The sequence below is a fragment of the Saimiri boliviensis genome, chromosome 11 (assembly GCF_048565385.1).
Source record: "Saimiri boliviensis isolate mSaiBol1 chromosome 11, mSaiBol1.pri, whole genome shotgun sequence".
In the NCBI taxonomy this organism is placed as follows: Eukaryota; Metazoa; Chordata; class Mammalia; order Primates; family Cebidae; genus Saimiri; species Saimiri boliviensis.
In genome coordinates this window covers 31,400,545-31,418,039 of record NC_133459.1, presented here as the reverse complement: position 1 = coordinate 31,418,039, position 17,495 = coordinate 31,400,545, and the positions used below count along the sequence as shown (strand labels likewise).

The 17,495-nt window shown below is 51.1% G+C and overlaps 1 non-coding gene and 1 pseudogene across 1 annotated transcript; both read left to right on the top strand.

The window, feature by feature from the left end:
* Positions 1–12,821: 12,821 nt before the first annotated feature.
* Positions 12,822–13,713, top strand: LOC104652849 (large ribosomal subunit protein eL6 pseudogene; annotated as a pseudogene).
* Positions 13,714–13,770: 57 nt separating this feature from the next.
* Positions 13,771–13,877, top strand: LOC120366125 (U6 spliceosomal RNA). The gene has a single exon (XR_005580875.1). It is a non-coding gene; the product is annotated as a U6 spliceosomal RNA (small nuclear RNA).
* Positions 13,878–17,495: the final 3,618 nt, after the last annotated feature.

The following is a 17,495-nucleotide window of genomic DNA, read 5'->3' as shown; positions in this document are numbered from 1 at the left end:
CAGGGTCAGGGTGTACAGTCAGACCTGCAGGCAGAGAGAAGCTGTGTCTTTACATCTGAGAGTCTGGTATGGCAGGAGTGGCAACAGAGAGCTCCAGCGCCCCAGCATCTCCAGGACACAGAAAGGAAGATCCACGTGAGGGACCTCAGTCCACAGGCATGGAGGCAGGAAGGTTCAGGATGATGGTGATCCTGGAGAGCCCCAGACAAGGATACTGGCGTCCCAGACCCCACTGTACAGCCCTGGCCTTCAACAGGGCCTCAGTACTCCTTGGCGACCTTCACTCCCCTGGCTGTTCATGAACACAGTCTCTGATGCTTAACTCTGCCAGCCTTGTGTTGGGCATAGGGGCAAAGATACCAAAGGATACTTTGTGGAAGTGGCTGAAATCAGGGCCAGGTGCTGTGGCTTATGCCTGGAATCCGGCACTCTGGGAGGCCGAGGCAGGTGGATCACCTGACGTCAGGGGTTTGAAACCAGCCTGGCCAACATGGCAAAACCCTGTATTTACTAAACTACAAAATTAGCCTGGCGTGGTGGCACATGCCTGTAATCCCAGCTACTTGGGAGGCTGAGGCAGGAGAATCACTTGAACCAGAGGTTGCAGTGAGCCAAAAATTGTGCCATTGTACTCCAGCCTGGGCAACAAGAGCGAAACTCTGTCTCACAAAATAAATAAATAAATAAATAAGAAAGAAACCAGAGTCTGGATTCAAGGAAATGGTTTATGCTCTAAGTGCCTGCCTTGCTCACCATCCTTTCTAAGGAGTTCGTAGGTCACTAAGTGACCCAACTGGCCTGCCACTAATTGGACCAGAGGTGGGGCTGACCCAGGTCCTGGCCCTCTCTCAGCTGGCCAGTGGCCCATGACATGATCTGGCTTGAAGCTGCCCCAAAAGAATGAGATTCACTGGATCCTCCTCCCCAACAGTAGATCCTCTGTTGGGGAGGAGGGAGTATCCAGAGAAGGCTGTGGACAGGACCACGAGGCAGCAGGAGCCAAGAGGCAGCAAGGAAGCTGGTCAGGCAGGATGTACAGGAAGGACAGAAGCAACATCTCAGTGTGACAGTCTCTGCGACAACTAAGCCTCAGACTCAGGAGCATCAGGCGCCTGCAGCCAAGGCAAAGACGAGGCATCCAGGTCGGTCGAGCTATTCTGCTCTGTGAACATCCATGAAGACCCCGTGAGGCTTAGAAGTAAGCGACACCATCCCTGCCTGCGTTACTTCTCCAAACAGCCTCACAACAAGGCCCTATCTCCTGAAGCCCTTGGGTGAGCATTTTTCTGGTCCCCAAAAGAGCTAAATGAAGGACCAGGCGAGATGGCTCACACCTGTAATACCAGCGCTTTGAGAGGCTGAGGTGGGCGGATCTTGAGATCAAGAGATCGAGACCATCTGGCCAACATGGTGAAGCCTTGTCTCTACTAAAAATACAAAAATTGGCAGGGTGCGGTGGCTCAAGCCTGTAATCCCAGCACTTTGGGAGGCCGAAGTGGGTGGATCACGAGGTCAAGAGATCGAGACCATCCTGGTCAACATGGTGAAACCTCGTCTCTACTAAAAATACAAAAAATTAGCTGGGCATGGTGGCGTGTGCCTGTAATCCGAGCTACTCAGGAGGCTGAGGCAGGAGAATTGCCTGAACCCAGGAGGCGGAGGTTGCGGTGAGCCGAGATCGCACCATTGCACTCCAGCCTGGATAACAAGAGCGAAACTCCATCTCAAACAAAAATACAAAAATACAAAAATTAACTGGGTGTGCTGGTACTGGCCTGCAGTCCCAGCTACTCAGGAGGCTGAGGCAGGAGAATCACTTGAACCAGGAGGCGGAGGTTGCATTGAGCCGAGATCATGCCACTGCACTCCAGCCTGGCAACAGAGCGAGACTCTGTCTCAAAAAAAAAAAAAAAAAAGCCGGGCGCGGTGGCTCAAGCCTGTAGTCCCAGCACTTTGGGAGGCCGAGGTGGGTGGGTCATGAGGTCGAAAGATCAAGACCATCCTGATCAACATGGTGAAACCCCGTCTCTACTAAAAATACAAAAAACTAGCTGGGCATGGTGGCGCGTGCCTGTAATCCCAGCTACTCAGGAGGCTGAGGCAGGAGAATTGCCTGAGCCCAGGAGGCGGAGGTTGCGGTGAGCCGAGATTGCGCCATTGCACTCCAGCCTGGCTAACAAGAGCGAAACTCCGTCTCAAAAAAAAAAAAAAAAAAAAAAAAAAGTAGCCAGGTGCAGTGGCTCATGCCTATAATCCCAGCACTTTGGGAGGCCTAGGCGGGTGGATCACGAGGTCAGGAGTTCAAGACCAGCCTGGCCAAGATGGTGAAACCCCCTCTCTACTAAAAATACAAAAATTAGCCAAGCATGGTGGCAGGCTCCTGTAATCCCAGCTACTTGGGAGGCAGAGGCAGAGAACTGCTTGAACCTGGGAGGCAAAGGTTGCAGTGAGCCAAGATCATGCCACTGCACTCCAGCCTGGCAACAGAGTAAGGTTCTGTCTTAAAAAAAAAAAAAAAAAAAAACGCCGGGCGCGGTGGCTCACGCCTGTAATCCCAGCACTTTGGGAGGCCGAGGCGGGTGGATCACGAGGTCAAGAGATCGAGACCATCCTGGTCAACATGGTGAAACCCCGTCTCTACTCAAAATACAAAAAAAAATTAGCGGGGCATGGTGGCGCGTGCCTGTAATCCCAGCTACTCAGGAGGCTGAGGCAGGAGAATTGCCTGAACCCAGGAGGCGGAGGTTGCGGTGAGCTGAGATCAAGCCATTGCACTCCAGCCTGGGTAACAAGAGCGAAACTCCGTCAAAAAAAAAAAAAAAAAAGTGGAAAAAAAAAAAAATTTTTTTTTAAATGTTGATTTCCAATAGCTCTGAAAAAGAAAAAAAAAAGAACAAAAAAGTGTCATAATGTGTGTGTGTGTGTGTGTGTGTGTGTGTGTGTGTGATAATCTTATTTGGGGAAAAAAAAGAGAGCCAAGTGAACTCTGCCTCTCACATCTTTGCCTCTCTGACCTCTTCCATAGCCAAAGTCAGCCCTGATATCCAGTGGAAGCCACATATGGTAACAAAAGTCCTGGACTTGAAGTTCAAAGGTGAAAGTCAAGTCCTGCTTTTGCTGTGATCTGCCTCCCAGAGGCCTGCCCTTCCCACTCCCTGCCCTTCCCACTGGTGCCTTGTCCCAACACCACTGCTTCCACTCTTATTCAAGAAAAGCATCCAGGACTTCCATCAATCCGGTGCCCTCTGCTCTAGCCAGGTTTCCGAGGCGAGGCTGGGGACTAGACACATCCCGAGAGCCTGTGGTTCTGAAAGAAGAGCGTAAAAGGGACAGGGGTCACTGGAATGGTGAATTCCAAACACTTGTGACTAGCCAGTGGGGAGATTACTCAAGCCTGGGCTGATTTAGTCACGTTTTCCCCCAACCCAACCCTCTGGGTCTAGGGGAGAGGGGCAGTGGACAGGGAGCTGGATTCTGGTTGGAACAGGAAGCCCTGCTGGGGCTGCTGATGGGGCTCACATGAGACTGTGTCACCTCAGCCCTCTCTCCATTTCCGCCTGTGCCTCATCATACTTTCCTCTCTCTGCAACTAGCGGTCAGTCAGCCCTGAACCAGCCCATCCCCAACCTCCCCCCATACCTAATAGCATGAGCTCCAGAGCCAGAAAGGCCTGGGTTCAAATCCTAGCTCGGCTTCTTTTCTTTCTTTCTACCTCTCTCTCTCTTTTTCTCTGTCTTTCTCTCTCTCTCTCTCTTTCTTTCTTTCCTTTTTTGAGACAGTCTTGCTCTGTTGCCCAGCTAGAGGGCAGTGGCGCAATCTTGGCTCACTGCAACCTCCGCCACCTGGGTTCAAGTGATTCTCCTGCCTCAGCCTCCTGGCAAGCGCCACCACACTCGGCTAATTTTTTTGTATTTTAGTAGAGACAGGGTTTCACCTTGTTGGCCAGGATGGTCTCCATCTCCTGACCTCGTAATCCACCCGCCTCGGCCTCCCAAAGTGCTGGGATTACAGGCATGAGCCACTGAGCCTGGCCAGCTTGGCTACTTTCTGACTGTGTGACCCTAAGTAAGCTGCCTCCTCTCTCTGAGCAAGCCTGCAGGGAATAAAATGACCACATGGGAAGGGCCAAGCAAGCGGCTGAGGGGCTCACTCAGTGTCCGTTTCCTTTCTCTTTTCCAGGTCCAAATCCCTGGGCTAGGGCCACTGATGGGGCTGGACACGCCCAGGGAGGCTTTAAGAGTCATGGAATTGCCAGGTGCGGTGACTCACACCTGTAATCCCAGCCCTTTGGGAGGCTGAAGTGGGAGGATCACTTGACCCAGAAGTCTGAGACCAGCCCAGACAACAACATGAGACCCTGTCTCTACAAAGAAATAAAAATTAGTTGGGTGTGGTGATGCACACATGTGGTCTCAGCTACATGGAAGGCTGAGGCAGGAGGACCACTTGATCCCAGGAGGTCAAGGCTTCCATGACCAAGACTGCACCACTACACTCCAGCCTAAATGATAGAGCAAGCCCTGTCTTTTTTTTTTTTTTTTTTTTTTTTTTTTGAGACAGAGTTTCACTCTTGTTACCCAGGCTGGAGTGCAGTGGCGCGATCTCGGCTCACAGCAACCTCTGCTTCCTGGGTTCAGGCAATTTTTTTTTTTTTTTAAGACAGGGCTGGCCGGGCGCGGTGGCTCAAGCCTGTAATCCCAGCACTTTGGGAGGCCGAGGCGGGTGGATCACAAGGTCAAGAGATCGAGACCATGCTGGTCAACATGGTGAAACCCCGTCTCTACTAAAAATACAAAAAATTAGCTGGGCATGGTGGCGCGTGCCTGTAATCCCAGCTACTCAGGAGGCTGAGGCAGGAGAATTGCCTGAGCCCAGGAGGCGGAGGTTGCGGTGAGCCGAGATCGCGCCATTGCACTCCAGCCTGGGTAACAAGAGCGAAACTCCGTCTCAAAAAAAAAAAAAAAAAAATCGTGGAATCAAACACAGATGCCCACCTGCAGCAGGTAAATGCAGGGCTTTGGGCAGTGTGTCATCACCTGTCAAGTGGGGGTACAATAAAAGATGCTTAGCAAATAATGTTAGGTCCCCCTTCCCTGGTCACAGAAGCACGCCTAGAGGAGGGGACTGAGCCTTTCTTTGAGTGTTGAGAGGACACGCTGGGCAAGACAGGGACTACTGTTTAAGGCAGGAGGCTGTGGAGGCGGGGGCAAGGGGTGAGGGCAGCAAGTCACCAGGAAGGGATGGGGCACAGGGGCTGGGTTTTTCTGAAGGATGGGGCAGGCCCTCCATAAGCCCAGGGCCAGTTGGAGGGGTGCTTCTAGATGTGCACTCACAAAAGCTCAAGATTTATTCTGAGACTTATTCAGAGGGTCACACACACACTTGGCCACACAAAGGCACCCTGGAGACACACAAACACGTTCACATTCACTCCTGCATACCCAGGGACAGCCACACAGACACAAAGGCACACAAAAGAGGTACTCGAAACATTCATGCAGTCTTGTATACACCCCTGTACCCTCACGGTCAAAGCGCACATTTATAGCCGGGCATGGTGGTGGGCGCCTGTAGTCCCAGCTACTCAGGAGGCTGAGGCAGGAGAAATGCTTGAACCCTGGAGGTAGAGGCTGCGGTGAGCCAAGATCATGCCATTGCACTTCAGCCTGGGCAACAACAGTGAAACTCCGTCTCAAAAAAAGAAGAAGAAAAAGCGCACCTTTATTTCGTACACACTCCTGTGCACTCTGGAACATTCACAGATATCCTTACAGACACAGAGGCTGGTACAGTCAGGTGTTCTCAACACTCAGGTGCCTTCACCCACCCCTAGGGCCCTCCCCTTCTCTCCAGCCAAGTAGGCTCCACCTTTTCTCCCCACCCACTTCCCACCGTCCTCTGGGGCCTCTGGAGCCTCCCTCCGGAGCTGGGGGAGGGGCAGGGCAGGGCTCACCCTGCTGACGCGGCAACAGCGCTCACCTGCAGCCAGGGCCACACCCTCCACAGGGAAAGGCTTAAAGGAGCAGGAATCCCAGGTGTTGACCACAAGGGGAGTGTGCCCATGTTTTTCAGATAGGATCAGATGGAGAATGGGACTTGAACCCAGGACTCCAGTGCCAGGAGCTGGGTGGGGAGCCGAGTAGGCAGGGGATGCTCCTGCTGGGAATGGGGAAGCCTGGGTTCCAGACCCATCTCTTGCCTGCCCTGTTTGGCTGCTAGGCAACTGATGCCTCCCCAACTCCCTGACAGGCACTCTCACCCTCTGGCAGTCCCTGTCTCAGGAGCCAGCACCCTCCTGAAAGAAAACCAAGCCAGAAACCTGGGCATCCCGCTACCACCCACCTCTCTCTACCTGTGGAATCTATCCCTAAACATTTCCTGAACTGGGTAGGAGATGCTGTAGGCAGCCAGCCAGCTCTTTCCCAGTTCTGTGGCTTACGGCAAGTCACTCCCGTTCTATGAATCTCAGTTTCCGTGTCTGTAAATACGATGTGATCACACCTACCTCACAGGATTGATGAGACGATGTAACTACATAACAGACATAGAGCTCTGCAGGCCCCGGCCCAGCGACTCTGGACTGGTTTGGTGAGTGACTAGATATATGGATGAGTTGCTCAACACATTGAGGCGTCCAGGTCACCCCTGCTGCAGCCTCGATGATCCTGCCACCTCCTAGGGGATGCCACAGGACCTGTCTCACAGTGTGGTTTGCTGTTGGGTTTGCTGCTGCTTCCAAAGCCCTGGCAGCCCAGCACAGCCCAGCACAGCACAGCCCTAACTGCTGCATTAAGGTAGAAGGCTCCAGGCAGTGACAGCAGCAGGGGTGGAGAGGGGTCAGGGAGTCATAGCCATGCCTTCGGGAGCCACCAGCCTGTTGGGGGAGATCCGGCTCAGCTCGGCTCCCGGAGTACCTGGCTGAATCAAGGAAGGCCCATTCTGCTCTTGCCGTTCCAAGGCTACTTAGTGGGCAGATCTAACCATGGCGCAAGGGCTCTGAACCTGAAGTAGAAGGCGGCCTGATCCTGGAGCTCCTGGGCTGGTAAGGAAGACACTCCTGAGCGCAGATCCCCAAACTATCTGGGGAGACAGAGCATTTGTCTGGGATTCCCAGTCTGAGCGGGGCTATTTGCCCTCTTCTAGGGACTCCTAGGCTGGTAAAAAAAAAAAAAAAAAAAAAAAAAAAAAAAACAAAAAAAAAAAAAAAACACAACTCTTGGCCAGGCATGGTGGCTCATGCCCGTAATCCCAGAACTTTGGGAGGCCAAGACAGGTGGATCACCTGAGGTCAGGAGTTCGAGACCAGCCTGGCCAACATGAGGAAATCTTGTCTCTACTAAAATACAAAATTAGCTGGGTGTGGTGGCAGGCGCCTGTAATCCCAGCTACTCTGGAGGCTGAGGCAAGAGAATCACTTGAATCTGGGAGGGAGAGGTTGCGGTGAGCTGAGACAGCTCCACTTCACTCCAGCCTGAGCGAAAGAGTGAAACTCCGCCTAAAAAAAAAAACCTCTTGTTTTCAGGGACCCAAGTCACAAAACTAAAGAGTGGCCAGGCACAGTGGCTCATGCCTGTAATCCCAGCATTTTGGGAGGCCAAGGCGGGCAGATCATGAGGCCAGCCTGACCAACATGGTGAAACCCTGTCTCTACTAAAAAAAAATACAAAATTTAGCCAGGTGTGGTGGTGTGCACCTGTAACCCCAGCTACTCAGGAGGCTGAGCAGGAGAACTGCTTGAACCTGGGAGGCGGAGGGTTGCAGTTAGCTGAGATCGTGCCACTGCACTCCAGCCTGGGCAACAGAGCAAGACTCCGTCTCAAAAAAAAAAAAAAAAACCTCAGGGCAACAGGGCTCCTGTAATCCCAGCACTTTGGGAGGTGGAGTCAGGCGAATCACCTGAGGTTGAGAGTTTGAGACAAACATGAAGAACCCCCCCTCGTCTACTAAAAATACAAAAATGGTCCTGGCATGGTGGTGCATGCCAGTAATCCCTTCTACTCGGGAGGCTGAAGCAAGAGAATTGCTTGAACCCTGGAAGCAAAGGTTGCAGTGTGCTGGGCCTGGGCAACAAGAGTGAAACTCCATCTCAAAAAAAAGAAAGAACAAAAAGAGTGAAGACACACCCAGGACACAGAGGAGCAGTGAGCACCGGTGAATCAGACGAATTCAGCTTTGTGCATGAGCCTGTTGCGTATTTGTGCACCATTTGTGATTCCGTGAGTGTGTGTGCCTGTGTACGTGCCTTTGAGTTGAGGCTGTTGAGAAGGCTTGGTGAGTGTGGACCCAGCTGTGTGGAATCGCTCATTCATTAGACACACATTTGCCCAGAATTCACTCTACTCCAGTCACAGGGCAGGGCCCTGGGCATAACATGGAGCCCTCGACCGATGAGGTTCTTGCTTTCGAGGGCTTTGTTCTGTAGTGAGGGGACATTAAGCACTAAACAAAAAATCCTGCTGGGTGTGGTGGCTCACACCTGTAATCCTAGCACTTTGGGAGGCTGGGGCAGGCGGATTACCTGAGGTCAGGAGTTCAATACCTGGCCAATATAGTGAAACTAATATAGTGACCAGACTGGCCAATAGAGTACAGTAGTTTTGTAAAAATACAAAAAGTAGCTGAGTGCGATGGCGCACACCTGTAGTCTCTCCCAGCAACTCAGAAGGCTGAGGCATGAGAATCACTTGAACCCAGTAGGCAGAGTGAGCCGACATCACACCACTGCACTCCAGCCTGGGCGACAGAGTGAGACTTCATCTTTTAAATTTTTTTTTTTTTTTTTTTTTTTTTTTTTTTTTTTTGAGACGGAGTTTCGCTCTTGTTACCCAGGCTGGAGTGCAATGGCGCGATCTCGGCTCACCGCAACCTCCGCCTCCTGGGTTCAGGCAATTCTCCTGCCTCAGCCTCCTGAGTAGCTGGGATTACAGGCACGCGCCACCATGCCCAGCTAATTTTTTTGTATTTTTAGTAGAGACGGGGTTTCACCATGTTGACCAGGATGGTCTCGATCAGTCGACCTCGTGATCCACCCTCCTCGGCCTCCCAAAGTGCTGGGATTACAGGCTTGAGCCACCGCGCTCCGCGACTTCATCTTTTAAAACAAAAGAAATGCGGGCCGGGCGCGGTGGCTCAAGCCTGTAATCCCAGCACTTTGGGAGGCCGAGGCGGGTGGATCACGAGGTCGACTGATCGAGACCAACCTGGTCAACATGGTGAAACCCCGTCTCTACTAAAAATACAAAAAATTAGCTGGGCATGGTGGCGTGTGCCTATAATCCCAGCTACTCAGGAGGCTGAGGCAGGAGAATTGCCTGAACCCAGGAGGCGGAGGTTGCGGTGAGCCGAGATCGCGCCATTGCACTCCAGCCTGGGTAACAAGAGCGAAACTCCGTCTCAAAAAAAAAAAAAAAAAAAAAAAAAAAAAGAACTATACAAAGCACAGGAAGCAGAAGCTCAGAGAAGCCCAAGGGTACAGAGCGGAGGCGTGAGCGACTGATCTAGATTCGAACCCAGCTCAGAGTCTAAGGCTTGGCTCCTTCCCGGAGTCCCACAGCCTCCCAGCAGGCGCATCCGCCCTTTAAACCCCAGCAGCTCGGTATGGGTGGGTCTGCGGCAATTATTGTTGTTGTGTGTTCATTACCACTGCTGTGCCAAAGGACGTCCTTGATTCAGCTGGGACGCGGACCTCCCCACTGTCGGCGCGCCCTCGGTCCTAAAACTCAGGGCCCAGGCGGCCCCGCGCGGCCGCGGCGGAAAAGACAACCCCCGGGGCGCGGGGTCGGTGTGGCGGCGCCCCCTGGAGGCAGTGCTCGGCATTGCCCGGCCCGGAGAGGGACGACCCTGAACGCAGCGTCCTCTGAAGCCGTGGCCGGTGGTCAGCACTGGTTAGGCCCCGATGGCTCCCAGACAGCGGTCCCAGAGGGCAGGGAGAAAGGAGAAAAGAAACACTGTCAAGTGTCTCTCATGGCCGGCGCATGGTGACTCACAGCCTGTAATCCCAGCACTTTGGGAGGCCTAGGCAGCTGGATCACTGGAGATCAGGAGTTTAACACCAGCCTGACCAACATGGTGAAACCCTGTCTCTACTAAAAATACAAAAATTAGCTGGATGTGGTGGCACATGCCTGTAAATCCCAACTTCTTGGGAGGCTGAGGCAGGAGAGTTGCTTGAACCCGGGAGGCGGAGGTTGCAGTGAGCAGACTTTGAGCTACTGCACGCCAGCCTGGGCCACAGAGTGAGACTAGGTCTCAAAAAAAGAAAAAAACAGAAATAGTGGGTCAGACGGCCCTGCCAGGGCATCTCTGTACCACCCTTCTCCCACCTCCAGATGGGTTGCTGGAGCTCTTGGCACAAAGAAAGTGAGCAGAGGCCGGGTGTAGTGGCTCACGCCTGTAATCCCAGCACTTTGAGAGACCAAGGCAAGCAGATCACGAGGTCAGGAGTTCAAGACCAGCCTGGCCAACAGGGCAAAACCCTGTCTCTACTAAAAATACAAAAATTAGCGAGTCTTGGTGGTTGGCACCTGTAACCCCAGCTACTCAGGAGGCTAAAGCAGGAGAATTGCTTGAACCCGGGAGGCGGAGGTTACAGTGAGCTGAGATCATGCCATTGCATTCCAGTCTGGGCAGCAAGAGCAAGACTCTATCTCAAAATAAAATTTAATTTAATTTAAAAATAAAACAAAATAGGGCCAGGTGCAGTGACTCACACCTCTAATCCCAGCACTTTGGGAGGCCGAAGCAGGCTGATCACCTGAGTTCAGGAGTTGGAGACCAGCCTGGCCAACATGGCCTATCTCTACTAAAGATACAAAAAATTAGCTGAGTGTGATGGCGGATGCCTGTAATCCCAGCCACTTGGGAGGCTGAGGCTGTAGAATTGCTTGTTGCGGTGAGCTGAGATTGCACCATTGCACTCCAGCCTGGATGACAGGGCAAGAGTCCATCTGAAAAAAAAAAAAAAAGAAAGTGAGCAAAATGGCTCCCACCTGCATCAGTAGTAATGGGGAATGTGCTACTCTCAGCTTGCAGAGCAAATTCACTTCCAGTGGCTCATGTGTTGAGCCTCACATTTGATTGCATTTCACAATCAAATGTGAAGAGGGTGTTAATTGACGATTTTGCTGAGAGGTAGCTGAGGTTCTGGGAGGTTGGCTTCCCAGGGGGATATAGGATCTGCTCTGGGGTTGGGGGGAGACAGTTGCCAAGGCCACGCCTCCCCTGCTGCCCTCTGGCGCCTCTCCACTTCCCAGCTCATCTACCCATTCCTCCCACACACATGTCCATTCACTCACAGCTCCCTGCCTGCCCCATTCTACAAGCCACAGTAACTACAGGCCTAAGACAGAGGGACTCCTTGGGTGGGGATCCTGCCTGGAGTGGCGGCCAGAAGGTCACTCTTCACGGGGGATGAAATTCGTTCACAAATTTTCTGATTCTGGTTTTTGGTGGGGATCGATTGATTGTGACAGAGTCTAGGTCTTGTTGCTCAGGCTGAAGCAAGCAGAGTGGCACAATCTCAGCTCACTGCAACCTCCGCCTCCCGGGTTCAAGTAATTCTCCTGCCTCAGCCTCCCAAGGAGCTGGGCTTATAGGCATGCGCCACCATGCTCGGCTAATTTTTGTATTTTTAGTAGAGATGGGGGTTTCACCATGTTGGCCAGGCTGGTTTTGAACTCTTGACCTCAGGTGATCCACCCGCCTCGGCCTTCCAAAGTGCTGGGATTACAGGAGTGAGCCACTGAGCCCAGCCGGCGGGGATTTATGTATGTATGTATGTTTTGGAAACAGGGTCTCATTTTGTGGCTCAGGCAATAGGGCATTGTGCAGTGGTGGGATCATGGCTTACTGGAGCCTTGAGCTCCTGGACCCAAGCAATATTCCTGCCTCGGCCTCCCTGGGATTGGAGGTGTGAGCCACCACAGCTAGCTGTCAGGGGGGTATTTAGAAAGAGAGTCTCCCTAAATTCTCTGTCCAGGGCCTGGCTTTCTAAGGTTCAGTTCTTATCTTAGGGGTCTCAGCAGGAAACAGGGGGCACACTCAAACACTCTGTGTTCGCAGAAGAGGATTTAATGAAGAGACCATTCACAGAGGTATGGGCGGGAATGGTGGAGCACCTGGGACTAGCAAAGGTGGGATGGAATCATTACCCCTGGGCCTGAAGGAACAGGGGAGGGAGTCTTGTTAAGGAACCTGGCTGGAGCTGTACCCATGGGAACAAGCCACCCAACAGAACCCATGGCTTTTGGCAGAGGACTATAGTTACTGCCAAAGTCACAGGCGGGGAGGGGGCATAATAAATATCTTGCAGGTGGCTCGGTGGCTCACGCCTATAATCCCAGCACTTTGGGAGGCTGAGGTGGGTGGGTCACCTGAGGTCAGGAGTTCGAGACCAGCCTGGCCAACATGGTAAAATCTGTCTCTACTAAACATACAAAAATCAGCTGGAAAAAAAAAAAAGAGAGAGAGAGAGAGAGCTAGGCATGGTGATTCACGCTTGTAATCCAAGCACTTTGGAGGCCAAGGCGAGCGGATCACCTGAGGTCGGAAGTTCAAGATCAGCCTGACCAACATGGTGAAACCCCGTCTTAAAAAAAAAAAAAAAATAGCTGGGTGTGATAGCACACGCTTGTAATCCCAGCTACTTGGGAGGATGAGGCAAGACAATGGCTTCAACCCAGGAGGCAGAGGTTGTAGTGAGCTGAGATCACACCACTGCACTCCAGCCTGGGCAAGAGAGCAAGACTCTGTCCCCAAAAAATAAAAATAGGGGGTTGGGGATGAAAAAATAATAATAAATAAATAAATAAAAATAGCTCTTTCCCATCTTGCAAGATGGCGGGTGAAAAAGTTGAGAAGCCGGATACTAAAGAGAAGAAACCTGAAGCCAAGAAGGCTGATGCTGGTAGCAAAGTGAAAAAGGGTCACCTCAAGGCTAAAAAGCCCAAGAAGGGGAAGCCCCATTGCAGCCGCAATCCTGTCCTTGTCAGAGGAATCGGCAGGTATTCCCGATCTGCCATGTACTCCAGAAAGGCCATGTGCCAGAGGAAGTACTCAGCCGCTAAATCCAAGGTTGAAAAAAAAAAGAAGGAGAAGGTTCTTGCAACTGTTACAAAACCAGTTGGTGGTGACAAAAACGGCGGTACCCGGGTGGTTAAACTTCGCAAAATGCCTAGGTATTATCCTACTGAAGATGTGCCTCGAAAGCTGTTGAGCCACGGCAAAAAACCCTTTAGTCAGCACGTGAGAAAACTGCGAGCCAGCATTACCCCCGGGACCATTCTGATCATCCTCACTGGATGCCACAGGGGCAAGAGGGTGGTTTTCCTGAAGCAGCTGGCTAGTGGCTTATTACTTGTGACTGGACCTCTGGTCCTCAATCGAGTTCCTCTGCGAAGAACACACCAGAAATTTGTCATTGCCACCTCAACCAAAATTGATATCAGCAATGTAAAAATTCCAAAACATCTTACTGATGCTTACTTCAAGAAGAAGAAGCTGCGAAAGCCCAGACACCAGGAAGGTGAGATCTTCGACACAGAAAAAGAGAAATACGAGATTACAGAGCAGCGCGAGATTGATCAGAAAGCTGTGGACTCACAAATTTTACCAAAAATCAAAGCTATTCCTCAGCTCCAGGGCTACCTGCGATCTGTGTTTGCCCTAACAAATGGAATTTATCCTCACAAATTGGTATTTTAAATGTCCTAATAATCTAATTAAATAACCAGTTACCTTTAAAAAAATAAATAAATAAATAAAAAATAAATAGTGCTCGCTTCGGCAGCACATATACTAAAATTGGAACGATACAGAGAAGATTAGCATGGTCCCTGCACAAGAATGACATGCAAATTCATGAAGCGTTCCATATATATATATATATATATATATATTTTTTTTTTTTTTTTTTTTTTTTTTTGGATACAGAATTTCACTCTTGTTACCCAGGCTGGAGTGCAATGGCTCGATCTCGGCTCACCGAGTTCGAGACCAGCCTGGCCAACATGGTAAAATCTGCCTCCTAGATTCAGGCAATTTTCCTGCCTCAGCCTCCTGAGTAGCTGGGACTACAGGCACGTGCCACCATGCCCAGCTAATTTTTTGTATTTTTAGTAGAGACGGGGTTTCACCATGTTGACCAGGATGGTCTCGATCTCTTGACCTCGTGATCCACCCGCCTCGGCCTCCCAAAGTGCTGGGATTACAGGCTTGAGCCACTGCGCCGGGCTCCATATTTTTTAAATAAATTTTAAAAATTAAAAAATAATAAATAAACAAATATCTTGATTTCACTCTCCTCTCTGTCTGATCTCCTGTGACGGTCCCCAGTTTGGCCAAACCCCACCTGAAGCCAGAAGGCAAGTTGGCCCAGGAGAGGCTGGCCACAGGAGTCAGCTCTAGGACATGCAGCTCTGAGAATGAAGGTTAAGCAAAGAGTAGCCAGCCCTGGGGCCTATCTCCTCCTCCCGAGTGTGGCTTTGTGGAGGGGCTGAGAGATAAGAGTGGCTGAGCCTGTCCTTCAAAGCAGAGTCTGTGCCTGGTGATGCCAGAGCAGCTTTTCTCATCCTTCCAGGCCCAGACACTTTGTTCACGAGGCCATCCCCAGCCCTGGAGTTAATTTCTCCCATCCATCCCTGGCTTCCCTGGTTCTCAATGTCTATCACATCACTCAGCCCAGTGATTTAGCATTATTCTCTGCATAGGTTTTTTCTCCCCAGGGGATGGTTCTAGCTTCCTCTATACTGAAAGCCTCTTGCAGGCCTAGGCCAAATAAGGCTGTTTGCTCTGATACAGGGCCCAGCACAGCCCAAGTGCCAATGTTTGCCAAGTGAGCTGAATCTTATGGCCTCAAATACATCACTCTGCCCTGGTATATGCAATCTGGGCACATGTGTATCTGTCTCCCTGAGTACACTGGGGTTTCTGAGAGGTGAGTGGCCCAGACGTGGCACACAGTAGGCATCAAATGTTGCCTGAATCAGTCTAAATAGAACCATCCTTCTTCCCTTCATTCATTCAATAATTTTTTTTGGAGCTTCCAGATAGCTGAACACACGGAGGTTCCTAGGGGATGGTGTGCCCAGGGAGGTCATGGAAGCTTCATGCCCCTTCCTCCATAACTCTGTCCTACACATCTCTTCATCTGTATCCTTTAAAATAAGCCACTAAACTAAGTATGGCCATGTGACTAAGTTCTGGCAATGGGACACAATCAGAAGTGGTGTGAAGTGAGCAACCCCTCCTTTTCTCTTTCGTTGGATAGAATGAGGCATTAGAAGGGAGCTTGGATTGGTCTTGGACAGGTGTGGATTAGGGCAACAGTCTGGAGATGGTGGAAGACCAAGATGGGAGTCTGCATCTTTGGCAGATTCTATTGTCCCAAGATGGAGGCAATACTATACCCCATTCCACAAGCTCTTCTTACACTGTGACTTTGACACACCATTCCCATTAAAAGGGGGCATCTGGCCGGGTGGTGGTGGCTCATGCCTGTAATCCCAGCACTTTGTGAGGCCAAGGCAGGTGGATCATGAGGTCAGGGGTTTGAGATTAGCCTGACCAACATGGCGAAACCCCATCTGTAGTAAAAATACAAAAATTAGCTGGACATGGTTGTGCACCTGTAATCTCAGCTACTGGAGGCTGAGGCAGGAGAATCGCTTCAATCTGGGAGGTAGAGGTTGTGGTGAGCCAAGATCATGCCACTGCACTCCAGCCTGGGCAACAGAGCAAGACCCCATCTCAAAAAAAAAAGGTTGCATTTATGTTCCTTCCCCATGAGCTAGAGGCTGGGGTCTTTGTGACTGCCGTGACCAACAGAGTATGTCAGCAGTAGATCAGGCGCGGTGGCTCATGCCTGTAATCCCAGCACTTTGGGAGGCCTAGGTGGGTGGATCACGAGGTCAAGAGATAGAGACCATCCCGGTCAACATGGTGAAACCCCGTCTCTACTAAAAATACAAAAAATTAGCTGGGCATGGTGGTGCATGCCTGTAATCCCAACTACTCAGGAGGCTGAGGCAGGAGAACTGCCTGAATCCAGGAGGCGGAGGTTGCGGTGAGCCGAGATCACGCCATTGCACTCCAGCCTGGGTAACAAGAGCAAAACTCCGTCTCAAAAAAAAAAAAGAAAAAAAAACAAAACTAAGCAATAATTTTTTTTTTTTTTTTTTTTTTGAGATGGAGTCTCATTCCTTTACCAGGCTGGAGTGTAGTGGCATGATCTCGGTTCATTGCAACCTCCATATCCTAGGTCCAAGTGATTCTCCTGCCTCAGCCTCCCGAGTAGCTGGGATTACAGGCATGCACCACTGTGCCCAGCTACTTTTTTTGTGTGATTTTAGTAGAGATGTGGTTTCACCATGTTGGCCAGGATGGTCTTGATCTCTTGACCTCGTGATCCACCCACTCGGCCTCCCAAAGTGCTGGGATTACAGGCATGAGCCACCACACCCTGCAAACAATTTTTTTTTTAAGGTCCTAATATATCCCAGGCCCTGTGCTGGGCTCTGGGGACACAGCAGTAAACAAGACACATATAGTCTCCTGGGGCTTCTATTCTAGTTGGGGAGGCAGAATAAGAAGGAATGGAAAATGAATAATATTGTTAGAGATTGATAAATGCCGCACAGCAAATAAACAGGGTGACAGGCATAAACAGTAAATGGGGTGAGGCATGGTGGCGCATGTCTATAATCCCAGCACTTGGGGAGGCAGTCTGGAGGATCTCTTCAGGCCAGGAGTTTAAGATCAGCCTGGACAACATAGTGAGACCTCCATCTCTACTAAATAAAGTTTTACAAAACCCAACAAAACAAAACAAAAAATAGGTGGGTGGACATTACGGGGAGGGGATGGGGAGAAAAGGCCTCTGTGCAATGTAAGCTGAGGCCTGAAGGAGAGTGGAAGGTGGTCTGGGAAGAGCTGGAAAGGGTGTTCTAGGCAGAAGGAGCAGCAGAAAAGGCCTGGCTGGGTGTAGTGGTTCGCCCCTGTAATCTCAGCACTTTGGGAGGCTGAGGCAAGAGGATCACCTGAGCCTAGGAGTTTGAGACCAGCCTAGACAACTCAGTGAGACCCTATCTTTACAAAAAATACAAAAATTATCTAGATGTGTTGGTGTGCGTCTAGTTCCAGCTACTTGGGAGGCTGAGATGGGAGGATGATCTGAGCCTGGGAGGTTGAGGTTGCCGTTAGCCATGATCGCACCACTGCACTCCTGCCTGGATGGCAGAGTGAGACTTCGACTGAAAGAAACAACAGCAACAACAACAAAACAACAAAGGCCTGGAGGTGGGAAGTTTCTGGGACCCTGGGAAATTCACGTTTCAGCCTAAAGAAGCACTGAGCAGGAGAGCAGGAGGGGGCCAGAAGGCCAGTTCCTGGGCTGGTGGTTGAAGGGGCAGGGCCAGCTCCTCTAAATGCCACCCTTGCTGCCTGTTGCTGGGCACCACAGCAAACAGAGCCGCTGGCAGGCCTGCCTTTGCTGCCTTAGC